Source organism: Balaenoptera ricei, chromosome 19, assembly GCF_028023285.1.
Source record: "Balaenoptera ricei isolate mBalRic1 chromosome 19, mBalRic1.hap2, whole genome shotgun sequence".
Taxonomy (NCBI): domain Eukaryota; kingdom Metazoa; phylum Chordata; class Mammalia; order Artiodactyla; family Balaenopteridae; genus Balaenoptera; species Balaenoptera ricei.
In genome coordinates, this window is record NC_082657.1 from 48,080,293 (window position 1) to 48,106,992 (window position 26,700).

General features: G+C 49.5%; 1 protein-coding gene across 2 annotated transcripts in view; it reads left to right on the forward strand.

Moving 5' to 3' along the window:
- The first annotated feature begins 769 nt into the window (after nucleotides 1-769).
- Nucleotides 770-26,700, forward strand: part of ZFHX3 (zinc finger homeobox 3) — a 251,991-nt gene continuing 226,060 nt past the window's right edge. Inside the window, exon 1 of one of the 2 annotated variants that reach the window (XM_059905642.1) lies at nucleotides 770-879. The gene's annotated coding sequence lies outside the window, so the exon portion shown is untranslated. Of the gene's footprint in view, nucleotides 880-11,327; nucleotides 11,623-26,700 lie in introns of those variants that run through there. The other variant, XM_059905643.1, reaches the window with a different exon arrangement.

Below are 26,700 nucleotides of genomic sequence, written 5' to 3' on the forward strand. Positions count from 1 at the left end.
TCTTCTCGGTGTGTGTGTGTGTGTGTGTGTGTGTGTGTGTGTGGTGTGTGTGCGCGCGCGCGTGTGTGTGTGTTTTTAATACATGCATAAACTTTTGGTGCCTCTCTCTCTCTTCCTGGGCTCTTCTCCCATCCTCTCTTCCTGCTCTTCTCGCCCTGCTCATCACTTTCCCCTGGTTTTTTTTTTTTTTTTTTCCCTCCCTTCCTCCCCTCTGCCTCCCTCCACCTCCTCCTTTTCTTTTTTGCTGAATCTTATTGATCCAGAAGGTGGCTAATTAGCCCTTCCCGTCGTGCCTGGGTAATGAAGCACATGCGCACTGAATTAATCACAGCCATTTTTTGCAGGAAACTAATTAGCAGAATAAAGATCCAAAGACTTTTTTTTCTTTTCACTCATCAGCTCCCACTTCCAGCGCGTCCCCTCCGACCGCTGCAGCCGCCGCCGCCGCCTCCTCCTCCTCCTCCTCCTCCCGGCCGCAGCCGCCGCCGCCACCGCCTGCTTTGCATCCCAATTACAGCCTAGAGCCGCTGCCGCCGCCGCCGCCGCTTCTCCTCCGTGGCCCCTGCCCGCTCCGGGGGCTGTAAACTCCCCGCCAACCATGCTGCTCGGCGGCAGCGGCGGCGGCGGCTCCGGCTCCCCGGCTGCGGCCGCCTCCCGCCCCGGGCTCCGCCGAGCGCGCTCCAGCTCCGCCGCCGCCGCCGCCGCCGCCGCCAGCAGCGCGTCCTCCGCCGCCGCCGACCCCCGCCAGCCGCCGCTGCTGCCTTGATGGGCTCCGCGGCCCGAGCGCCTCTTTTCGGGATTAAAAGCGCCGCCAGCTCTCGCCGCCAACGCCGCCGCCAGCAGCGCCTCTGCAGCCGCCGCCGCCGGAGAAGCAACCGCGTAAGTGGCAACTTTTCCCTCTTTTTTTTTTTTGCCGCCGCCGCCGCCGCCTGCTCCTCCTCCTCCCGCCGCCACCGCCCGGACGCGGGGCTCCTCGGGGCGCCCGGGCTGCTTTGCATGGGGCTCGTCCTGCCCCCTCCCGGCTCCCGCGCCCGGCCGCCGCCGCCCGCGCTCCCCGCGCCCGCGCCCTGCTCGCTCGCTGCGTCCCGCTCGCCTTCCCCCTGCGCCAAACTTTCTCTTTCTCTTCTTCTTCCTCCTCCTCCCGCCGCCGCCGCCGCCGCCGCCGCCGCCGAGCCCGGGCCGCCCCCTCCTCCCGGCCCCCGCGCCACCGCCGCCGGCGACCCCCGGGAGGGTGGAGGCGCCCGGGGCGAGGCCCGCGCGGCGAGTTTGGAGGCGCCGCCGGGCAGGGCCGGCCGGGGCGCGGGCCGAGGGCGGGAGGGCGGCCGGGGTCCGGGCGCCGAGACAAAGGCGGCGGTCGGCGGGGGGGGGTCCGCGGTGCCGAGCTCCCCCGCCCTCGGCCCCCAACTTTGCCCCACCCCGGGAGGCGCCGGGGCCCCGGGCTGAGCCGCGGCGCGGGGCGCGCACCCGGCCCGGAGCCGTCGCTGCGGCTGCCGCAGCTGGCCGGCCGGCCGGGCGCCTTCCGCGCCAGGGCTCCACTTGCTGGGAACGCGGCCGCCGGGCCGGAGCCCCGGGGTCCGAGAGCGGGCGAGGGGGCGAGGCGGCAGCCCGACCTTCTCTACCTGCGCGCTCTCCGCCCTGCCCCACTGGCAGCGCCGCGAGCGCCCTGAGGGGCCTCTGCCCTGGACACTAGGGGCTCCCGGGGGCTCGGGGCTGCGCCGCCGGCCGGTACCAGACCTCGCCTGGCCGGCCTCTCCTTGGCCAGCTGAGTTGAGAGACATCAGAGGATTCCTTCTTCTATTTTTTTCCCCCTCCCTTGTTTTTTGTTTCTTTCCTTTTCTTTTTCTTTCTTTCTTTTTCTTCCTTTTTCCCTTTTCTTTCTTTCTTTTTTTTTTTTTTTGCTCACGCGAATCTGGGATTGTTTACGTTCCGTTCCCCACTTTCACTCTCGTCCTGTTCCACTCTTCTTCTCCATGTATTTTCCCCATTAGATGCAAAAATCACGTTCCTGAATTTTGCATTATGCATTTTCATGTACATCTTTTTGCATATCTATTGCAGAGTAGAGCTAAGTGTATTTTATGCCGGGTATTTAAATTGTGTATGGACTCAGTAGGCTCCTTGTGGAGCTGTTGAAAAAATACATTTTACTTTGCAAATTAATCTGTTGCTCAGACTCTGACTTTTGCAAAATGTTGTGCAGTTCCTTCGACTGTGGCAAATTCTTTGATTACAAGTGCTTGCAAAAATCACCCACTCTTAACTTTTCCCCCTTGTTGCTTTGAAGTAGGGTAAATATGACAATTTTTATTGGTCTCAATTATTGAAACTTGATCTATGGACTATATGGAAGAAGGAGGCTGATTGCCTTTTTCTGGCCTCCAGTTCTAGTGACTTTTAAAAGGGTGTTTGTTAAGTACCTTTGAAGAATATGACATACGGTGATCGCTTGGCTGTAATGCAAATTACAGAACATAAATTCACTTTGGAATTAAAAAAAAAGACTCGAGCCCTTTCAGTGGGGACACTTGAGGATTTATTATGTTTTTTAAAAAATTACTTTTTTCTCCCTAGTTGGGAGAATGGCTAGTTCCAGACCAACTTATTTGGAGGTCTATGGAAAGAGGCTTGGGAAATGGGAGAGGGGAGAAGATTGATCACAATCTGCATAATCGATAGGGCAGCCTGCTGCAATCTTGTACCTACATTTACTGTAAATTTCTACAGTATCTGCAGCGTGGGTGCTCCAGTGCCTTGCTCGGCTTCTTGGAGCAGATTTAGAGGCAGTACAAGCAGAATTTACTGCCAGCCCTCCGGAATAATATAGGGGAAGGCTACTGGATTGTGGCTCATTTTAAACCTCCTTCATAGTACTGTACATTTTTTTTTGGTGAATCTGTTTACATGTGAGGGTTTCGGGTACTGAACCCCCAAAGTGTAGGTATCCTATAGGTTGGGAGTGGAAAGTATTGGAAGGGGGGTTAGGAGATGGGAATTCACTTATTGAATCACCACTTCGGGGGTCCTCTGCTTATCTTATAATGTGAAATATCTTTAACAAGTGCAAGGAATTTAGAGTGAGGAATATGAGAGAGTAATACACCAGAGACTGAAGCAGTGTGAAAAGTAAGGATTGCTGTGTGTGTGCATGAGAGAGAGAGAGGGGAGAGAGAGGGGAGAGAGAGGGAGAGAGAGAGTGAGGGAGAGAGAGAGAGAGAGAGAGAGAGATAATACAGACACTTATCTTATAGTCAGACTTGAAAGCTTGGTGGTAGGTGAATCCATATTTGGAGATGATTTTGAAATAGTCTAGCAAATGGTGCATGAACAGGATTTCGTAAAAAGTGTGTAGGGAGTCAGTTTTGAAAGGATTGCCGTTCGGGGAGATGAGGTGTGGGCAGGAAAACCCACTCTAGGCCAGCAGCCTTCCTCTGTCTGTGTGTCTCTTCCCTTCCCCCTCCCTGAGTTCTAGTTTTTAATTACTTAATGCTGAAACGCACAGGGCTTATATAAATATTTGCAAATGCTCTTTCCTATTGATTTCTCTGGATAAACTGCCCTGCTCAGGTCCAGAGAGGAGGCAATTCAGATCTGTGGACTTTTTAAACATACAAAGTCTCTGGAGGAGGGTTGGTTTGTGCACGTGTGCGTTTATGGGTAGAGTTGTAGACGTGAAGATTTTGGGGGGCTGCAAGGAGAGTTCAGGCTCCTCTGGGCTGGAGCTGGCCCCAAGGCCTGGCAGTTCTGACAGATGCCTGTGTGTGTGTGTGTGTGTGTGTACGTGTACGTGTGTACAGGTACATACTGTGCGGGGGGGGGTCTACCCTGGGGGAGTCTGAATGCATATGCACTTACAGCACCTCCCCCCCGCCCCCCATTAAATATGGAGCAGTTTTCCAGGGCTCGGTGACTGCCTTCTCCTCAGGGTCACGTTGAGTTCGAATCTGACCTAAGGTGCAGGAATCCTGCAATGGGGAAATAAAAGAATATATAGAATGGGGTCAGGTCAGCTGCTCAGAGGCCAAAACCCCTACAGCTGCTTTGATTTTATTTTTTTGTGTATATTTTAGGCTCCTCCTGCCATGTTACAAATTGGGCCTCCCCCTCTCAGGTGTTTGCTCTGTAGCTTAAAGGCACCAGAGCCTCTGCCTGCTTAGATGTCTGCTTCCAGCAAGAACAGAAAACCCACGATACCAAATCCAAAACAAAACAGAGGAAGGAGGGGGAGGAAAAACACCCCTATTGAGTTCAGGCAAATAAGGTTGGGTCTCCAGATCCGATTACAAAGCAGCTCTGAATATGCAAGACAGCACACAGGACCTGTTATTCCAGTTACAACAAACTATTAAAAAAAGAGAGAGAGAAAAGAAGAGGCATGTTTAGGTCGTAATTTGTTAGTACAAGGAAAAGAATCCCACATAAAGCTGCCGTTTTCCCCCCTCCCTTTGCTGGCTTCACATAGAATTCACTCACCCTTTTCCGATTTGTCTACTGTATAGGTTCTTTTATTAAAATCTTTGGGTTTAGGAAGATCGCTGCAAGCAACACATTTTCTGTATTTTTTTTTCCTTTATCTTAGAGGAGAGTTGGCAGGGGTTCTGTGGTTTGCAGTTACACAATATGTTATCATGTTTTTAATCACTAAATCATTGCAGTGGTTATAGATTTACAGTCTTGGGGTATTACAGAGAAGAGCAAGGCGGCTATATGTATGCTTTTAAATTACACCAATGTAAACTGAGTACAGCAGCTGTGAATATGGTCGGCAGACTTCATCCCTCCTCCACCCCCAAGCATCTTCGTTCTTTTTCCCTCTGTGATTTTTTTTTTAATTGTTCAGTTTGCTTAAAAGAACCATCCCCCCTCCTATATTCCTTTTCTCTTCATCCTCCCCCACAAAATATTTTTATTTCAGACTTCTGACCCAAGGTAAGGTGGAATTGAAACTCTTGAAATATGACTTTGGATCAGGGAGTATAGTAATAATAATTTAAAAAGTGGATTTCCTAAGAAATCCTCTTGGTTTTCATACCCATCTCCTGTAGAGGGATGGAGGGCGGATTGCAGATCGTGAGGTGGGGTGGCCAGAGTGGAGGGAAGGCAGGCTTGTGGCGCTTGCCTGCCTGGAATCTCCAGTGTCCTGTCACTGTGAGCCCGCTTTCAGCTTCTGTTTTTCATATTATTATGTAACAGAATCCTTGGCAGCATTAAAAATTCAGTATTACAAGCTGATTGTAATGCTGCCTCATTAGACAGCACTGCCTGGCCTTGTATTAAGTGAAACACAGAGCATGGCTTTTAGATTATAAACACCAATAAATATTAAGGGTCAGCAGAAGGGGGAAATAGTCAGCTGGGTTTTTGGCCCCTTCTGGTTTTATATCCCTTCCCATCTTCCCTTCGTCATCCCCCCTCCGCCCGCCCCTCCGACCCTGGGCCTTGATAACTGTCATCTGTTTTCTTGGGATGCTGATGTGTCGACCTTGGTGACATTTTAGGAGGGCTTTTTATAGAGTTATCTTGTATACACAAAAGGTTTGGAAGTTTGTTTTGTTTTGATCTGCAATAAACAGGCCCTTCACTTTGCTGATGTCATTTCCGTTCATATTTGAGTTGTTTATTGTGCTTCTTCGCAGGGCCCTCTCATCCCTACCCCCACCTTGCTTTTCAGCCAGAGTCTGTGGCCGCCTGGGGAAGGGGGAATGCGTTCCTAAGCTGCCAGGTCTGGGTTCAAAGGCTGAGGGTTGCGTGTCACTTGTGTCGTCCTAGGGTTCGCCCGCTGGGGAAGATGTTTCTAGCTTCGAATCTGGTTAAGCACTCCGACATCCACTTGCCCTGGTATTTTCATGGCATGCAGTGATTCACCTCAGCTTCCTTTCTTTGAAGCACCCCCCCGCCCCGCGCGCGCGTGCACACACACACACACCCCCACACACACCTTGTCTATGTCTTTAGGACATCCTTATTGCCCACATCTCCATGCAACGCCCCCCCCCAAAAAAAACACCACCTAATCTCGTAATGATGACTTTGATTCAGTTGCAAATCTGAAGCTGGCTTTAGGGACTTCATGCTGTGAAAAAAAGAAAACGTTTCCAGGCGTTGCCCCACAGTCTCGCTGCAACCCCGCACCTTCTATCCCTGTTCAGTTTTTCTTTTTCTCCTTTTGCATTTTTCTGTTCCCTGCCTTTTCATAGATGTAAAGGCTATTCTGGTGTTACTAAAAATGACCGTAATGACCAGTGTCTCTTATTTCTATGTGATCCACAATCGGAATACCCCCTCCTCAAAAAAAAAAAAAAAGAGGGTGGGGAGAGGAAGGAGGAAAAACTGAGTGTGTAGACCCCCAAGGCTTTCCTCTAATAGGATGATGGGTTTTAGGTTAAAAAAAATATTATTGTTTTGTTCTTTTAGGTTTAGAAATAATAGGGGGAGAGGGAAAAGCAGTCATTAGGAAGTTCACTGAGCTGCTTTCCAACTAAGACGGGTGAAAAATGAACCTGCATTGACACTTGGCTCCATGTGAAAGCCCCAGTAACCTCTCCCCCCTTCCGTTGCCCTGGCCTTTTGTTCCTGGAGAACGGAGCTAAGGTGCTTTTTCTCCCAGACCAAAGGCAGCAGGCAAGGAGTCCCCTTGTGTGCGCATCGCCTTTAGATGGCCTTCTCATGGTAATTGTCAATGCAGACTCCCCCAAACAATTGCTCCAGGGAGACACAAAAGCAAAAACATTTGTCCTATTTTTTTAACCTCTTTGTTTTAGATTTTTTTTTAATCCATTCTTTAAATTTCACAGTTTCTATTTGTCTGCAGAGAGACAAACGGAACAGCATGAAGCAAGCGCATTTTACCATAGGCCTCACTGGCAATTGGAATGGCCTCAATAGAAATCCAGATTCTTAAAACACTGGCTGACTTGGAGGAGATGTGAAATTTCAGCTTGGGGCTCTTAAGTGAGATTAGCACAGATTTTGAACAAAAATGCACTAAAAGGAACAGATAAGACAATGGGATGCTGGAATCATTTAGGGGAAGTGTGAAAAGGGTCACCTTTTGTTTATCTCTTAGGATCCTGCCCCAAGAAGTGGTCGCTTGATGGGAAGGAATTGCAAATCCAAATGCAATTCTTCATTTAAAAAAAGATCTGATTCTGGTCGTTGTGCTATTGGTGTGTCGTTTCAGTGTTGGTTTTAAAGCACTGAACCAGTGTGGGGACTGCTGGTACGCACTGTGGGATTGATGCTGTGTTGAGAATTTTTTTTTGAAACTGCGATTGATATAGAGAGGCCATATCCCCTCCCCCCTTTTCTTTCCTCTCCCGTTTCCTTTTTCCTTTCTTCTCCCTCCAACCCGCTTCCCCTCCAAGAATGCAGTGGTTTGCATCAGGCTGAGGGCAGAGGGATGTGTCAGACCGTGGGGATGGCCTGTGAACAGAATAGGAGTCCACCTCTCTTCCCTGGCCCTGAACAAAGCACCTCTCTCCTGTAATGTATGGGCCCTGATTGCAGTGTTGTCCTTAAGCATCTGTCTGCCTTTTTTATTACAATTCTCAATTTCAAGATTTAGAAACACAAATATAAGAATCCCCCTGGGTATAAAAGTCTTGCATGGCAAATTCTCTTTGCCCTTTCAGAAATAATATTTTTGTTTAAAAAAAAAAAAAAAAAAAAGAGCGCAAGCTCTTTACCTGATGTCTTGAAGCTGTTTTAGGGCAAAGTCTTTGTTTTTGCTTTCTGAAAACTTGGCCTTTGTAACTTAAAATTGAGGAAAGCTCTTCTCTATCACAGGTTTAAAAAAATGGTTCCTCATTTGTGTTTTTTCTAGATGTGTCATTGACAGCTTTAGGGTCTGAGCTGAGGAGGGTGGGGAAGTGAACCAGATACGTTTCCACCTACGATTTGGGGGGTAAAAATTAATCTAGGGAATTAGCGTTGTAGCGAGAGATGGAGACCTTGAGGTTTGTGACAGAGAAATGTGAATCAAAACATGTTAGGCCTTGGCACACCAGCCTCCAGCGGTTCTGAAGGTGAGCGTGGGCTGTTCTGAGGAAGGCCTGCATTCTGTACCATACCCAGGAGGGCCTGGCCACGCAGTGGGTACCAGGCTCCTAAGTATAACTGCCTAGAAAGGATGGGGTGAATTCAGGACATGCAGAGCAGTTCAGCTCCAAATGGATCCTTGCTTATTTCAGGGACTTTTGTTTTTGTTTTGTTTTGTCTTGTGCCCTCTTCTGGCTTTTTCTTTGTTAAAGCCTCAGGGTTATTTAAGCACTAGTTTTAAAATCAACGTGTATGTATAATTTAATAAAAATAGAAGGATCTGAAAGAATACACAAATCCGCCTCAACCCAGTTGTGCTGTGAAGATAGAGCCCAGGTTTAGCTAGAAGTCAGCGGGCTGACATTCGCTGTCTCTTAGCTCAGAGATCATATTTACCTTTGCTGAAGTGAAAGGAACAGCATTGGCGAGTGAGTGTATATGTGGAGTGAGTGAGTGAGAGAGAGAGAGAGAGAGAAAGAGACAACCAGTTTGGCTCGGATGGGATCTTTGTAATTTACCAGCCAGCTAAGTAAGCATTAGGGGGCTGGCCTCTGGCTTGGAGAGTGGCTAAGGGGAGGAGTGAGGGAAGGGCTAGCATTGCCTGATTTATTTTTAAATATTTATCCTTTTGGCTGTTGCCAGTTACGCTTTCCAGATGAGACGAGACTAGTTATGGAGAGCTGGAAGGAAAGAATTGCCTTTTCTGAGAGTGGGTTTATTTGTCAACAGTTTTCAGGACGGAGAGCGCCGGGCTGTCACTGCTGGGTAGGCCGTAGGTGTCACGTCAGGCAGCTGCCCTGGGAAGAGCTGGGGCCTTTCAGAGCTGGGGGACAGAATTTGTAACATGTATGTCAGAGAAACTGTTGATTCCATATGGAAGTGCAAAAGTTGCAAATTCCCTCTGAAAAGGTATTGTTTTGATTAGCGATGGAAATAAGTTTTGGTCGAGGTAACACACCCGCTTTTGTGTGATCCTTTATATTCCTGATGATCTAGAGGCCATAGATTACTGGCCTGTGGATTACCTGTTAAATTTGTGTCTGTAACAAAGGCAAGCCTGACCAGGCCTCACTGTGTCTGTAGCTGGTGTCGGATTAAGATAAAGGAAAGGGACTCAGGGTCACTCTCAGCTCTACGTGTCAGGACTCTGAGGTGCAGCAGGCAGATGCAAGTGCCTGCCACTTGGGACAGGCGGTTTCAGGACAGACCCCCTCAGAGCCTTCTGCCCAGAACCTCCACATACTTCCAGGTTGCTTTGTAGCTGGTTCTTTGGGCTTTCTAGCTTTCACTGTATTGAAAATATTTATCTGTTGGCCCACCAGGTTCATGATGTCACCAGATTAGGTTTTCCCCTGTTAACAAAAGTTAAGACAGAGCAGCAAAATTCGATTTTCTGGGAGTATAAACATTTTCGTATTGTCGTTAATTTATCTGCTGGGCCGTGGGTTGCTTCCAGGCAAGAATGGGGGCCTAGAGTCTTCATTCTCCTGAAGACGTTTCCAGAGACATCTCTGAGTTGTGTGCGCCGCGTTACTTGCGTTATCGCTAGCATCATCATCTACGTGTATTATTCATAGTCACTTTTTCAATTAAATTATTCATTAGTTTTCTTTAAGGTGTTCTCAACTCATGTGGCTAACATAAATAATAGTGTGTTTTGAAAACACCACCTGTTCTTGGGCCTGAAGTCAGGCGGTCTGGAAACAGCTCTGCAGTGGCCATACTCTGGTTTACAAAATCATCCTCCACTTTCCTTTTCCTATCTTCACTCCCCCCCACCCCCCCACCCCGTCACTCTCTCATGTGTGACAGAATTTGGCTTGTGCTCTCCTTTGTCCCTAATCGGACATGATTCCCTAGAGGCAGTCTTTTCTCCCTGGGCCCTAGCTGGAAAAAAATTTTTTTTTGGAGTCTCTTTTTTGGACTAAAATGTAGAGAGGGGTTGTCCTTCCCCAACAGGTAAGATAGTTACGTTAATCTGAACCCGAATTATATTGTGCAAAATGCCTTCTAGTTTTCACCATCCTTTTCTCCTGCATCAGTGTGTGCTTAATGCTAATACGATTCCATACATACAGCTCTTCGCCTCGTGAGCTTATTATATTTCTAACACTTGCACGGTTCATTATTGTGCAGTCAGAAAGGACTCTCAAGGCTCTGGGGCCAGCCTGGGTGGGTGGCTTTCAGAAAGGGTAAAAGCAGGTGCCTTTCTGTGCTGAGAATCGGGAGTAAATTCAGACCGAGCGTGGGATTCTGGCAGGGAGGACAGGGGACTTCCGGTGAGATTTCTGTGGCGCTGCCTTTTCATATCGGAATGGAGAAGGTGAACCTGGGGAGATACAAAAGTGTCCAGCGATTACTTTGACTACCTGGGGTAGCCGCATTAAATTTGACCCGGGGGGTAGAATCTTCCTACGCAGGGCATGATCTGTGCCCTTATCTGTGGCTTCTTAAGGCATCTTGTTTAAGACCCTAAGGTTAACTGCAGACTGCGACTTTTCTTCCTCTCTTTATGTCTCTTTTTTCCTTTTTCTCCCATGAAAAACTCTATCCTTAAACTCTCAGTGGAGAGCAGGGGATGTTTTTATAAGTTTCTGCAGCTGAAAAACAGAAGTGCTTTGTAAAGCAGTTAATAGGATGGGTGTGTGTTTCAAATAAATTCCTGTCCACATTGGCTAATGTCCCCATGCTAGAGTGGCCTGGCAGTGACGTGGCTGGGGCCCAGAGACCGATGGCTTCTGTTCGGAGGCCCCAGGCTCCTTCTTGTGGCCGAGGGCATGTCCCTTTCTTCTCGCCGTTTTCTAGGCCGGCCCCTGACTTTTGATGAGTGAGGGGTCAGCGCCTGGGGAGGACCGTGCTTTGTTCCCGCCGGGCCGGTTCTCCGCGCCGCGCAGGCCGAGCCGCCCGGGGCTCCGGTCCCCGGGCGCGAGGTTCGGCCTGCCCGGAGGCCCGTGCTCGGAGCGCGGCCGAGTGCTCGGGCCTCGCGCGCCCGTGTGTGTCCCCGTGTTCCCGCGGGCGCGGCCGCCGCCGAGCACCCGGCCTGCGCCCGGCACGACTGTAGATGTCAGGCTTTGCCCGGGGAGCCGAGCGGCGGCGGGGCTGTGAGTTTCAAATTAACCTTCCGCTTTGTTGCTGTGTAATGCGGATCCCCGAAGGCCCCCCGCCCCGCCCGCCCCCCTTCCCCGGGCGGTGCGCGCTGCAAACTGCGAGTTGAGCTTCATTTACATAAAGCGATTCCGGGCGGGCGGGCGGCCGAGCCGGCAGCGGGCAGGCCGGCGACCGGGACGCGAGCGCCGCGCCCCGTGGGTGAATCTCCGCCGCGCGCTCGGGGACCCTCCCTCCCGGGGAGGGGCGGCTGCCAGCCCCGGCCGCCACCATGAGCCCCGCTCCCCTGCCCCGGGCCCCCCCGCACCCAGCCAGAGCCACCTCGGAGCCCCGGGGGCAGCGGGAGGTGGGGAAAAGGCCGCCTGGGGTGGGTAAGTTCGGGGCTCGGGTGCCGCTGGAGTTTCCCATTGTCGCGCCTGCCTCAGCCCCCGGACCCGCGAGTGCCTCCTCCCTCCGGAGGTGTGCGGAGCCTTTGTGTGCCAGGTGAGTGCAGCCTCCCTCCCCCGCCCGCCCTCCGAGTCCGCGCAGCCGGCCTGGAGCTGCGGGCAGGTGTAGCGAGTCTTGGCTGAACTTCCCATTCTCTTGGGGCGTGTGGGGGAAGGGCAGGCTGGATGCACCTGAACTACTAGGACTCCAATTGGAACCGACCTGGGGCGAGAGCCTCTGAATTCTGCTGGGCACGGAGTACAGACCTTCCTCCTTCCCTCCCTCCCTTCCATCTTTCCTCCCCCCCTCCCCCTCCTCCGGCCTTCCTTATTTTGCTTTTGGATTAGTTCCTGCCTTCTGAATATTTGCGGTGCTGGTGTCATTTAGAAGTTTGAGTTCCTCCGCCTAAAAATGCACCCTTTTCATCGCGAGAGAAGTCACTGGCCAGTTGGAAACAATGTAAAGAACGGGCTTATTGGGGAGTAATTAAAGGGAGAATCAGAGTTTGGGAGCTGGAAAACACCTTTGGAGATCGATTTGTCCACCCTCAACTTTGAGTCTGTTGGCACTCTGGAAGAACAGAGCAGCGTTCATTTCCGTGGGGAGGGGGGTGGGCAAGAGGGAGAGCTGAGACGTTTGTCCTGTTAAAAGAAGAGGAAGGCCCAAGTTAGGTCAGTAGCAGAAAAAAAAGTAATCGTGGCAGTCTAGAGGGAAAAGAACTTTCTGGAAAATGGTCCTTTTTGCTTTGGATATACCTGTGTTATAATGATGGGAAAATGCCTAGAGGGCAAAGATCACAGCCCATGCCTGGTGTAGTCCGAGAGTGCATTGCCTGGCACAGTGGTGCACAGTATATAAACTGGTTTAAATGAAACTGGCTAGCAGGTGAATCCAAGAGGGTCCTCCCCCCTCTCCCCGCCCTACATTTGTGTCCTTTAGCTGGCCTTGAGGACTCTAAAAGCCACTGACAGATAACCTCAGAGAGGACAGATGGCCCCACTTGGACACAGGGAGAAGGCCTCTCCCTCAGGCTGGGGCCTGCATGGTGGAATGCATCAAGGCAAAGCAAGGAAAACAACCTTAAGCCTTGAAGGTAGATAGTGAGAAAGTTACACGTTATCTTATTTCATTCCCATGCTTTGAGATCCTTGGGGAAAGGTCACTAAGTAAATAGAGTATAATTTAGAGCTCATGCTAGCTGAGGAACTTCGTTGCTTTGCCATCGAGCAGCAGGTGTGTTTGTAGAGTTGGCCCCTGGAGTCCCCTCATTCCTAAATTCAGGAGGTGTCAAACCTTCATGTTCTTTTAATGGCTGTGGTTTCTGGATAGGTTTCAAGGGGAAACCCTAAAAATCACGAGCTCCAGTAGGCTGGGCTGGAGAGGGAAGCCTGAGTGAGAGGGCAGAGACTACATGGGAGAGGAAAACATACACCTTCCAGGGTAACCTGATCAAGAAAGGCCGAGGCCAGGAACACGGGCCTGTTCCTTGTTATCAGAACAGCCACTAGCGGCATGAGATTCTGATTCCTTCTTGTTACCCAACGCAAAAAGCAATTAGGGGACAGAGGTGGTGGAATGTGAGGGAAGTCAGGAGACTGGGGTTCTGAATAATTTAAGGGTTTCAAGAATAGGGTCATTGGAGAGAGGTACATACCTGGATGTTTGCACACCTGTATTTGTGTTCATTCTCTTTTGTGGAGACCCCGAAGGCCCCCTTTCAGAGGCATGTGGCTATGAAGGCCAAGAGAAACTTTTCCTCTCCCCTTTCCTTAAATTACGGGACTAAGGAGATTGTCTGCGTTTAGTTTCCAGCATGTTTTCAGAGAGCGTGTAAGTGCCTCTCAGAATGGGCTAGGGTCACACTTTGTTCTTTTATTTAATTACACAAGTATTATTTAACAACATGGGGCAGATGCAGAAGCAAGCACTTTTACACTTTAAAATCAGTCCTTTTGGAATCACAAGGAATTAAGTGACTTGGAGACCTTCTGTCTTGATGACATGGGTCACCTCCCTTTGCCAGCTCTCTTTTGAAATGGCTGCATTTTCTATGGGATAGAGCTGCTATTTTCCAGTTCTCTGGAGAACAGTTTTGATTGACAGGGGACTATTGAGAAACACTTGCTAACTCTTCCAAAATAGAAAAAAATCTGAGCTGCTTCCCCAGCCACCTGAAACTTTAATTTTGGTTTTTCCCTTCCATCTTTTATTTGCACAAATGAATACTCAGGGAGAGTGGAAAGGACCCAAATAAAACAGTATTCTCAGCAGGCCTCTGTTTGGCTCTTCCCAACAGGACAATGCCGTGCCTGCCTTCTTGCTGTTTTGGGGTTGGATTTAACTGCTGTATCAGCTCTGTGCCAACTGGACTGCCCAGTGGCAAGGCGCTAAACTAAGCAAGATTTCAGTTTTCATCATTATGACTTTAACTGATGATTAGTAGACACTCCCAGGACAGTACTGGCTCACCTTGGGTGACCCAAAGGTTGTTAGTTCATTAGAATAAATCTGTGATTGCAGGCTACTAGTAAAGTCTTATCTGGGACTGGTGATGATTTAGCTTGGTTCCTTCAGTTCTAGTCACAAGTGGTGTCCAGAGAGCATGTCCTTATTTTCACTGTGTGCTGTTGTTCCTTTTGCACGTTGGGCTTTTTTTTTTGTTTTTTGTTTTGCTTCTGAAGTGTTCAGAGTGAGAGGCTAGAAATATTCCAGGGCCCAAAGCATATCTTTATCTAAGAAATAATTTTTATTGCAGGGTTGCAACAGTCTCATGTTAAAAAGTAAATATTTAAGTGACTAAGCCACATTTAATAAAAGGGTAGGGACTTGCTCTAAGGGAAAGAAAGTGAACTGTCTTCACACCCACTTTTTAGAGTAGCTTAGGGTTTGTCTCCTCCTCTTACAGGGGAGGCAGTGGTGATTCTGGCCTGAAGAAACTTGCAAGCTCCATCTCACACTTCCCTGTATTACAAAGATAATGCACCTGATGCTGAACGTTAGTAACCTCAAGAAATACAGTATGTGTTGTGGTTTATACTTGCATTTGTTATTAAAATGGTTGCTTGCTCTTAGCCTGGCCCATTTCTGTAGTGCTTGGGCCTGTTGGCCTTCTCTGGTTCCCAAGGCTGGTGTAATTCACCAGGATAGGGGCGTTACTGTAAAAATACAACGTGAAGGCAGATTCCATTACAGTGAACTTCAGAGGGCTATCGAAATGTTCTGGTATGAGATTTTGGTTGTAATGGTGGCTGTTAGAAATCACAGCAGAGCGCAGAACTACCGTCCTCTGCCTGGGTTTGAAACTGTGGTCAGGGAAATGGAGACCTAGTTTTAATAGAATCCAGATAAGGGAATTCCTTTGCAGGAGCTAATCTCAATCAAATATTAAAAGGTGCCTGTTCTGTCCAAAGCAGTGTCCTGAGTCCTTAGACTGCTCAAATTGAGGAACAAACACACAGAAGCTAAGATTGAGTCAGACTGCCCCCAGGGAGAGACCCAGGCAAAAATCTTGGCTCACTGGCAAGCCACTCTCAAAATCCAGATTAAGGAGGAAAACTACAAAATCAACAACTGTCAGATTTCTTTTCTATATGATTTAAAGTTGGCTGCCAGATTGTTCTCTTTGAACATGTGCGAACTGACAGTCAGATGTTAGAGGGTTGTTTTGTTTTGTTTTGTTTTGTTTTTAGCTAATAAAGTAAATGACTCATATGAACAGGAACTGGGGAATTGACAGCAGTATTGTGCTAAAGCTTCAGAAGCAGTGAGGCAACTTGAATGCTTTTTTCTGGTTTTCATTCTTTGGGGCAGGGGACAAGATGGTGAGGACAAGGCAGTGAGTGGTCTAGCAGTGACGGGTGTGTTTCTAGAGAATTCTTTGCCTAAGGAAGGTGGCTTGGCTTACTTGTCACTTTTAAAGGTGATTTTTTGTTAGATGTTTCCGCCCTTCTTTCACCCTTAATTCCTGGAATTTCTTGCTTTTTGCAAGGATAAGGGTGTGAATAAAAATAGGGAAAGAGACATAGAAAGTTTGCTAAGTGGCAAATTTGACTTCATTTCAGAATAAGACTTCTGTGCTGTTGGTTTTAATCCCAGACAGGGCCTCTTAGCAAAATGCCTGGGCTTAATCTGCCTTTTGGGTGAGCCCTTCTCCCTTCCCACAGGAGGGTCACCATGCAGTCTTGTCAACATGGGGATTAATGCACGGGAGGTTTTGATGTGTACCCCTCCAGAGAGGCCTTAGCTGGCCTCCTGGGGGTGGGGGTGTGTCTTAGGTGATTCAGCTGCTTATTCTTTGAATTTTGGTATTAACACATGTGCCGCCTCCAAGATTTTTCCATCCTCTTCCCTCCCTGAAGTCAGTCTGAGGCTTCCAAGGAAGGGAGGAGTGGGGTATGCAAAACATGTGCTCCCTTCCCACCCGCTGCCCCTTCTGGCTGCTGCAGGTTTGGGACTGAAGCCATCAAACCCCCCTTGCAGGCTGCTCCTCATGAAGATGGGGAAACCCCCGAGCCCTCTCTCCTCCTATTCTGCTAATCACATAATGGCCTTGAAGGCTTTCTTACATGATTATCTTGTCTTTAATTTTAAGTGGGTCTTTTGGGGCAACAGTTGGGAGTTTGTGGAGTATCTTCTGTCATCTGTAGGCAGACTCTGAACTGGGAAAACTGGCTCCATCGGACGCTGTGAAAAGACGGTGGAATTTTCATCTGCTGCCGATTTCACGCACTGTCCTGAAAGTGATTTCGGCCACAAACCTTTGATCTGAGAGTGAAACTTGCCCCCCCTCGTGTGCTTCTGGAGGCAGGAGTTGGTGGCTGCTCAGACCTCCTACTCTTTGTGTGTGTGAGTGTGTGTGTGAGTGAGTGAGTGTGTGTTTGTGTGTGTGTGTGTGTGTGGTGGGGGTGAGTTAGCTAAAGAGAAGGGCTGAACTACTTGTGGGTCTTTGGTGGTGGGCGAAAAAGCAATTTTGCTGGGTTCTTGGTTGTGCCTGATTTTATCCAGGAATGTGACTGGAGAAAAATTCTTCTGGGAGTCTATTGGTTGAGCTAGATTTTGAATGAGAACTGTTGCCCGTGCACATCTCTGTTGTAGGCTCTGCATTTCCATATGAAAATTCCAGTTCACAGCCGGCTCTCTGTCTTCTTTGAGTCTCCTTAGTGGAGAGGCCAGAGTCAGAGTCAGATGAGCTGAATGAAGACAGGGGGGCTTAATTCGATACTTGAGTTCAGGCCTCATCTGCCCCCCCCCCAAAGTTATATATATCCCTGTTCAGATATGAAGTCTCGATCCAGTATATAAAAAGCTCTGTTCAAGAGTTTAAACTCCTGTAAGCCTGTAAGAAGTACATATGTGTAGCCGTCAGCTTACTTGCTTTCCACACTTATGGTTTCGGAGCGGCCTATTTTGGACAGCTTTTCTCTTCCTGACATGTTTGTCCAGTGAAAATATGCTAAAGAACACGTGTGTGCCTTTTTTCTCCTCCTCAGCAACTTTCCTGTCTTTTTTTTTTTTTTTCTTTTAAACAGTTTTTCTTAACTGCTCAAACAATGTAAGCCTCTTCCACCATTTCAGGCCCTCTTCCTAAAATGCTCTTTGGCTCGGGGCCTTGGTTCTTAATGTGCATTTGGCTGGTAGGGGGAGTGGTTTTTGCTTTCCTTGTAACATTGCCGCGTTTCCCCGTGGAACATCTGTGTCGTTGCTAAAGCGTCAAGTCAACTTGTGGATGCTTAAAGAAGAGGCCCGTGGATTCAGTGTGTGTTAGAAGGCTGATGTCACTGGAAAAGCAGCTGCTTTCAAACTGCTCTTAAAATGTAGTTGCAGGTAAAGAATGGCAGGGGTGAAAATTCTGGGGGTTCCCCCACTTTTTCAAAGAGGAGGTGAAGCTGGTTTTTCCTGCAACAGGTATGAAACCAGAGGTAGAGGTATCTTTGGGGAAAGCAGAGAACTTTTACACCTTTTGGGAAAGGACTGTCAGTTTATTTTTCGCTTGCTGGGGAATCTAGTGTTTGTCCAGACGTTGGAGATATTGTCTGATAAAGGAAATCCTGGTGCAAACTCCTAAGTGTCTAATTGGAGGAGGTGCGATCTTGCTCATTGGTGAAAGAAATGAGATAATTACAAAATACAACAGGGTAGGGTTCAGGTCAGGATCAGAGTGCTGCTTATGAGTCAGCCCTTGAAATGGGGGTGCTGGTGTCCACACTCTGTTGTCCTGGGAGAAGCAGAGATGAATCAAATGAGCCTGCTTTTTGGGAATTCTGTTCTGCACTCTGCTCTAGTCTGGGACCCCTCTGCTGGGGTCGTAGGCGTAGGGCCTGGCTCTGTTCCAGCCTGACGGTGTGACTGTGGACCCACCATGCAACCTCTCTGAGCCTTATTACTTCCTTTCTCTGCAAAATGGGCATAATGCACACCTCACACCTAAGAGTGGGAATGAAATGAAATAGAAAACAAGTCTTCCCGGTGCATATTCGGTAGCCTCTCTACAAATGTTAGTTCCCATCCGCATGTCCTTTCCTTTATGTTTCTTTTGTCCCCGCCGACGGCCCTGGCTCCCTTGTTTCCCAGCACCCTGGAAGAAAGAAACTAAAAGGTCCAGTGTTTCTTCTGTTCTTCCCTTAGGGGCTGGGAATACAGCCAACTCTTTTTGACATCCTGCAACTGCGATCAGGAGTGAAAGGGTCTGAAATTGACACAGTGTCCCCATCCTCCCCAACCCTCCCCTCATGTGCCCCCCCTCGCCGCCCTCCCCCCACCCCCCAAGCTGGCAGGCGGCCTTCGAAGTGAGCAGCCCACTCAATGACCCACCTAGAGAGGCCTTCCCGGGCTGGCTTGTATATGCTAATAGGCCTGACTTGTCCTGGCTTGTTTGTCGTGATTTGTGGAGGCATTTATATGCAAATACTATCAACTTGCTGAGTTAATTATCATTTGCCCGCCCCCCCCCCCCCCCCCCCGCTGCCTTCCTGCACAGCTTCCCAGCCGGGCTCCGCGAAAGGGGCTGTTCACATTCATCCTGGAGCTCTTCCTGTCTTGGCCTCCTCCGTCCGCTGCCCTGTCCCCTTCCTGTCCCTGCAGGCCCGCTCACAGCTGCCTCGCTGCTCTGCCGCCCGGCGCAGGAACCTCTGTGGTCTGGGCTGGGGAACTGGGCATGCCAGTGGCTTGCCCAGTTCGGAGCCTCCGCGAGAGGCGTCACTCTGCATGCGGTGCGGGGTCAGGCTCACGTTGCACGGAGCTTTTAAACCCCATTTTCTACCGAGTAGCCTGAAACACAGCTGCCCAGACCTTTCAGCCCTTGAAACTCAGTTCTCAGTCTGGTGAGAAAATGAATATAGTTTTTAACGTTATTATCATTACTTTCATTTTCCCACATCGTGAATACCACTGAGACCTGTACCCAATCCTGAGCCCTGCAGAGAAGCCATTTTGCAAAGGGATGCCCCCCCCTCCAGCCCCCCCGCCCCTGGAAATCTGAGTATTAAAGGTGTGGTTTCGTGGACCTCATCTAGTCCTTGCCCGGTTGTGTGTGGGCATGGTTGACATTTGGGTTTGATAATTTTTTGTTGGGGGGGGGGTGTCCCTCACTTCTTCAGGTCAGATGCCAGCAGTGCCCCCCTGCCCCCCAACTCCCAATCAAAAATGTCTCCCGGAATTGCCACTGTCTCCTGGGGAGGAAGAATTGCCCCTCCCCCCCCCCCCCAGTTGAGCACCACTGGGATAGACATTGCATTTGCTTTTCTTGGATAAAAAGAGGGCAGCTTCCTCCCACCTCCAAGTTAGACATACTTGTCAGGCATCCTCTGAGATAGTGATTTGACATAGCTGATATCAGATGTTGCCATTTGCTTAATTTTATGGTCTTTTTAGCATCTAAAAATTAAGACTCTTTCCTTTTAGGGCATGGTCATGGGCTGGTGTTTGAGGTTGTAACATTTTCGTCCCCTGGAGGGCCAGCCCATAGAAATAGAACCCATATGTAATTGTACACTTTCCAGGCATCACGTTAATAAAAAGTAAAAAGATACAGGCGGAATGAAGTTTAAAATGTCTTTTTTTGCACAACCCACAATATCCCCACAACATTCTCAGCTCAGCAGTTGGGACTCGCCCCGTTTCCAGAGCTCAGGAGCAGTGTATGGGCAGTGGCCACCATACTGGACAGGTCAGCCCTATCTGGGATCATTCTGGTGGTTGCCGCCATATTGGACAGCTCAACGATATCTAGGATGATTCATGCCCTTTCCAGCTGTGGGATCAAACCATTTTCTACAGTTCCTGAGTCTGGGAGAAAGTTTTTTTCTTTCCTTAAAAAAAAAAAAAAGGCTTTGTGTTTATTCTGTGCAGCGTAGGGCCTTGGCTGCACAGATGCAGCTGTGTGGTGCGGAGGCCGAGGCAGCGGGGCCTCTAATCTCTCGGGAAGCTCCCCCGGCCTCCGTGGGGGAGCACCCTGGGCCGGGCCTGGGAGGAGGATAAATAATTCCGAGGGCTCAGTGTCCTCTCTCACACCGCACAAACTAATGGTTCGGGTTAATTTTGTGTACAAGGTCCCTTTTGTTGGAGAAGGGGGTGAAAGTCCGCAGCTGTGACCGGAAACAGGGGAAGGGCCTACTGGGATGACCTTGTTTCGGAAAGTCTAAATGGAACACTAATGGCAGAGATCTAAGACGGGTGATGTATGTGTGTGTTTGACTGGGCCTAAAGATAAGGTGAAGAGTATTTTAAAAGTTACTTTAGTGCAACCTCCCAGATAACCATAGGCGGGAGGCCAGTTACAATTTATGGCGAGCTGGTAGTCAGGCCTGTGTCTTGGCCTCATTTTATCTTTTGAGTCCAGGCTCTGTAGCTTAACTGGTGGTGCTCTGTTTGTTTATTTTATCTTTTTTTGGAGGGGGGAGGGCAGTGGGGGCTGGTCAGGTTTTGCAGTGAAGCTTAGTGGCATTTTATAATGCACAGAGAGCCGTTCATATTTCTGCCCCTGGGTGCTTTGGGACGTGTCACTCCTTGCTGTCCCTAATAATAATGTCCCCTGGGCGTTGCACTGTAGAGTTTCCAGTAGCCCGGAGTGCAGGCCCACCCCTTGCACGGTGACACAAGCTTGCCAAAGATGTGACCAGGGCAGGAGGTGTGGAGTCCTTAATATAGCCCCGAGCCCCAGGTTTCTTTCATCTCTGAGGTCAGTCAGCCTTTTCCTGTTGCCTCTAGAGGCACTGGGCCGGCGTCACTGGGCCGGCCGGCATACCCGGCACGCTTTGCTAGTGAACAGGGCGGCTTTGGGTGGCGAGTTCCTGGCTGTTTCTGGACAGCAGGTGCTCCAGGGGTATCTTCCGACACCCGATGGGATCCCTGCACTGAGCCATTTCCTCAACGCTCCCTTTCTTAGAACTTAAAGAGATCCCAAAGGTTACGAAGTCCCCACGACTGGATGCTCTCCTTCCTACCCCAGTATCCCAAGGGAAGGACCTTGCAAACTGCTCCCAAGCTTTGTTCTTGGAAAATGTATGATCTTGAGCTCGTGGGGACTCTGCTCCCCATGATGCATTTTATCATCGGGTTGCAGCATTTGCAACAAAATCTTGCGTATTTCTTATTTGCACTTTGACTAGGTACAGGTTTCTTTGGGGGGGTTCTTTCCTGAGGGGCGGTAAGGATAAAATAGGAAGTTCTTCTGAGTTTTGGACCTATCTACAAAAATAACCTCTTGATTGGTAGATTGGAGTAGGTTTGTGGATAACTTTTTTTTTTTTCTGAGGGTGGTTGATGGCGGTCTAAGGTTCCTTCAGACTTTTCATGTTACCAGTCCCGTAAGCCACTGCCATCTGCTTTAAAATTTTTATTTTTTCATTTTAAATCCTCAAAGACAAAGGGACCTGGAAGCTCAGACTTGTCCTGCCACATTCCTGAGTAATTTGGTTTTGATTAACCCAAGGAGAAAAGTTGGTTTCTCCTAGCGACCGAGGGGATCAAAGCACCAGGAGGGGCAGTTCTAATACACGCCGTCCCCCCTCTTCTCACTCCCCCTCCCTGGGCGTTTCAACCTTCCCCCTCTTTAGAAAGCCTGAGCAGCAGTTATTTCCACTTTCTGACTCTCAGAGAAGTGGAAGTGTGTCACAGAGCTTTGGATGGACAGACTGGGGAGAAATAGCTCCCCCCCCATTCCTTTCTTCCTAAACTCCTTTTCCCCCCACAAAGCTGCAAAGCACATTCCTGTGCTAATCCTGCTGCTGGAGGAATGCAAATGGCTGTAATTGTGTGCCCCAGGATGGGCCTTCCGCATCTGTGCAGCTTTTCTTCTTTGAGGAGGTGGCTAAAAAGTTCATTTACATGGAGAAATGAGACTGGCCTGTGATCCCTCGTGGTAGGATGGGCACTGTCTCATAGGAGAGGGGCCATGTCTGTGTGCTCTGCCCCTTGCTCCCCTTCCCTTCCCATTTTATAGCGTGTGTATGTGAGGGTGGGGTGCGGCTGGGTACCAGCCTCCTGCTGGGCATATTTTATGGGAAGGGCAGTTAAAAGAGAGAACTCTGCTCTCCATAGTGAGAAAGGCAGCTGGAGGAGGAGGCAAGCCTTGTAATGGGCAGTCCTTGTATTACACCACAATAAACAACTTTTTACTATTTTTCAAAGAAGATGATTGGTCTCGGACGTGACTGATAACATTTTGAAAGAGGGTGTGTCACTCCACTGGCCTTGTCTAGCTTCTGATGCACATCTGACCTTCTACCTCCCCCTCCCCCAACCCATTGCCAAATGGCAAGTGTAAGTGATTTGGATACTAAGATTTTTTCAGCACAATTAGAGGTATCACTTGGGAGTCCGTACGTTGTAGCTTCAGGCGGGGATGCTCAAAATCGACAAGAAAATTCTGTCTCAGTCCTATTCAAGAACACTTAACTCCTGGCTGAGTCTGAAGTTGAAAGACAGACTGAGTTTCTAGAATAGCACCATCCAATAGAAGTACAGTACAGGAGTTACATATATAATTTAAAAATTTCTAGTACACACATTAAAAATACTAGAAGGAAACCGGTGACATTAATTTTATTTATATTTTCTGTAGCCCACTCTATCTGAAATGTTATCATTTTAACATGTAATCAATATAAAGAAAACTATGAATGAGACATTTTGCATCCTTAAAAAAAAATCCCACGTGTATTTTATACTTAGAGCGTATCTCATTTCGGACTAGCCCCCTTTCCCCGGCTCAGTACCCCTGAGGGGCTAGTGGCTGCCTGTCCACAGGGCAGGGCTGGCATTTCAGGATGCTGCGCTGGGCTCGTCTGAGGCATTCGATTGGTGGAGCCGAGTCAGCCGCCATCTCTCGTGACCAGCTGCTTCCACTTACTGGGGTTCAGGGGTACAGGCTGCATCTATCTACACAGTTTCTTCTGTAAAAATCGCCCAAGTCTGCTGACATCCTTACGGGATTGTTAGGAGGCAAAAAATGTGACGTTGCTGCGCAAGTGTTTTTTAAACTGTTTCCTGACACGCAGGTGGGTGGAGGAAGTACCCACCTGGCTTTTGAAGGCCATTCCAAACAAAGAACAGCAGCAGTGGCAGCAAGGTGGTCCCAGCCCCGTGGGAGAGGGCAGGACAGCCTTCACATGTTTGAGTTCTGGTGGGTTTATTACAACCGTCTTATTGCTTTACGCGTCACCCCTTGCTTTTTTTGTGCCCTCAGAGTGGCATGGCTGCGGGGAGCTTCTGGAAGCCATCCGCTTCACCCTGTCCGCGGTGGCTTACTAGCCTGTGGTGGGACGGGGACCTGGGACGTGTGGGTGATCAGTGCACTAGTGCACTGTCCTCTCTGACACCACACAGGCTTCCTGGTTGGTTGACCTGGGCCGAGGCGGTGTGTTGCTTGGAGGGGCCTGTCTTTTGGAAGCTCCCACGCTGCCTAGGCGCTGCTGTTGCTCGTCTCCAGTCCCAGCAAAAGACCCCTTCTCTTCTTCCCTTAGTGTTGGTTCGAATTTCTGACTTTTCACGTTATCTTGATGCCACACAGCGGAGCCCTCTTTCACCGTCCAGGGCCAGTGGTCTTCCCTAGTTGGAGGTGGAGAAAGAGGGAGGCAAAGGGTGATAAGGAAAAATCAGAAACCGCCTTGCACATGAGGATAAGGGAAGGGATATGACAGAGGCAAGAAGTCCCACCCTAGACTTTTTTATTTTTTTAAGGCTGTTCATACGTTTCTCTTGTTCGCTCCTGAAGGGACTTCTTCTCAAAGTTAGAGGATTTAAGTCCTACTGACATTACAGCCCCGATGAGTAAAGCAGCAAGGATGGCTTACGCCTGGCTTCTGCTGGCGGAGAGAGCAGCTGTAAACCTGTCCCACAGAGGATGCGCCTTCTTGCTCAGTGGCGGTTAAGTGCTGGGGTTTTCTCACTATTGATCTCAGCGTTCCTTAGTCGATGCGTGTGATAAGAACAATCTTCCTTCACCATCGCTGTGCCCAGGGCACACAGCCAGCCTCGGCCAATCCGAGGCCCTCCTCCAGGAGGACAGTGGGAGGTGTGCCCCTGGTAAGCTGAGAGGCGGGTGTGGGTTTGGGGTTTTAGGGAAGGAGGTATCTAATTCCCTCAACGGGCCGGCCTCCTGTGCAGGCAGGAAAAAGCCTGTGAAAGTGTGAGGTTGCGTGGCCCCGGCGCCGGCCTGTGCTGGGGCTGGAGGAGTGCAGCGGTCTGACCTTGGGTGAAAAGTTCAAATCTGCATTTAAAAGGAGTGCCAGGACCTCCCCCCACTTTTACCCCCAGTCAAGTTGAAACTGTTTGTGTTTTAGAGGATATGGTCAGGCCTTGCGCCCGGACATCAGACAGCTCCTGGTTCCCTTGTGCCACAACCTGCCGATGCGGGAAGCTGTGTGTGTGTGTGGGAGGGTCTTTTGTAAGATGTCATTCTTGGGTAACAACAATTCTTGAGGGACACCACCCCCGACTGGGCGCCTGGGGGAGTCGGAAGCTTGTTCCTTGGTCTGACGCTGGGTGTTTAACCCCTTTCCCCATGTGCTCTTGGCAAGGCCTTTCCTTTTCCGACCTCCTCCCTCCAAGGCCACTGTGGGTGGTGTGGAGGCGCTGGCAGGCCTGGGGGAGGGGGGAGGGGGGAGGCAAGGTGACGTCTGGTGGCCACGGTCCCCTCTCCAGGGAGGGGCTGCTCCCTGTCTTGGCCTTGTGGTTTCGAATGCTCTGCTGGGCCCGACTGGGGCTAGTCGGCCAGCCTCCTCCTCCTCTGTGCCCATTGGCAGTCCTGAGCAAGGGGTGCTCTGTACTTTTCTGGAAGCTTCTGTGGCCTCACTGGGTGGAATCAAAATGGGGCCGCACGGGGTCAAGGAAGGCGCGGGCTTGGGGGTGGGGAGGAGCAGGGCTGGTGGGGTGGGAAGGGGAGCCTGGCCTCCACCGGTCTTCAGTCCAGGAGAAGTGACAGAAGTGCCGTGGCAGCCTTCTTCCCCTCCCCCCTCCCCCCATCCTGCTACCCCGCACAGAAGGGGGTCTGGTCACAGCCGCCCGGAAACCCCTGCACTCGGGCCCTGATCTGTTTACTCGAGCATTAGGTGAATGTAAACAGTTCAACCTCTCCGATTTTATATCCCTAAAGGGTCTGAGTGTGAATACAAATGGGTATTAGGCCCCTGCGGTTTCAATGACTGTCCCCACCCGCTCCCTTGCTAACTAGCAGGTCTTTAACCTGCCCAGAGGAAGATAAGGTCCTCGGCAAAGCCCAGGGCTCCGGGCGCCTCCTTTTTCTTTTCTTTTTGGTTTTGAATGCTGAGATTTAAAAAGTGGTTTTGGGAGGCCTCCATCTGTAGGAGTAAATGTTGAAGAGAGCAGAGAGAAGGGCTTCTGTTAAGGGGAAGTCTGTAGTTATTTTGATCTCTTATTTGGGGAGGAAGAGAAGTTTTCTGTGTTCCCCTTACTTTGTCAAAAGCGCTTGTGAATGTTGACTCTTTGGTTAAAGTAATACTTTTGCACTGATCAGGTGGTATCGTATATCTTTGTTTCATTCTTTCTGAATCTTTTTTCTTATTTAAAGCCTAGTTGGGAACTTAGGCTTTTGGACACTCCTCCCTGTAAGAAGGGTGATCTCTAGGGAAGGATCTTTCAGGTGGGTTTAACACATCTTATTTTCTCCTCGACTGGGGTGGGACACATACATTTTTGTTTTCTTCAGGAGATCATGGGAACTCAAAGTCTTGAGGGTCATGCCAGGTCACTTTACTCACAAGGTTCTAGAATATACATTCTGTTAGGGAGCTGGCATTCCTTCTGAAATCCCAGCACCCTCACTCCCCCACTCCTGACTTCTCCCACTCTACTCCCCCTGCCCCACCCAGTTCCAATAAGGGGCTCCCTTATTTGCAACCAGAGGGCCGTCATGACCCGCAGAGGAAGGAGCAGAACGTCCCCCCCCCCACCCCCGCCTCGTACGTTTGCGTTCTGGTTCATGTGTTCAAGGCCCGGGCAGTTCTGTTCCTGTGGTGGCTCTGAGTCCAGTCACGCCATCACAGGGGCATTTTAATTAGTAGTGCCTTAGTCATTAGTGAGTTATTGTTTTTGTCTGGAAACGCTTAAGTACTGTTTACTTGATGTCTCAACGAAATGCAAAACAGCAATTAAGCAGAAATTTGTTGTATGAGGCAGGAGCCAAAATGGATTGTCAAAAGCAGGTCGTGGTTCCTCCAGACCAAGTAAAATCGCTCTTCCCTTTGGCATCCTGATAACTGGAATGCTCCAAGTCCTCTCTTTCTTCAAGACCTGCCCCCTGGAGTTATCTGATAGAAATACTCCAGAACGTCGTGTCTTCCTGTGTCCTGCCTTCGTTGGTGTGGATAGTTAGGTTTGGTGAAGTGTTAATGTTTACCTTTTTCCTCCCTGGGCTTTTTGTCCACTACCTGGGATATTTCAAAACCCTTTCCAATGAAGATTATTATTCGTGAAAACTTGCATATCCTTGTGTGCTGGTTGATGGAACTTGAGTCTGTTTTCTTTATGCTTCTTGAGACCAAGTGCCATTGTTAGTCTGATAGCTACTTCGCGACCCCTTGAGAGGGTTGGGATGCTGGGATAGATATCCCTTTTACGTAAGAAAATCTTTTTTATAGATTGGTGAAAAAGAAGCTAAAATGAAGAATTCTGGCTGAG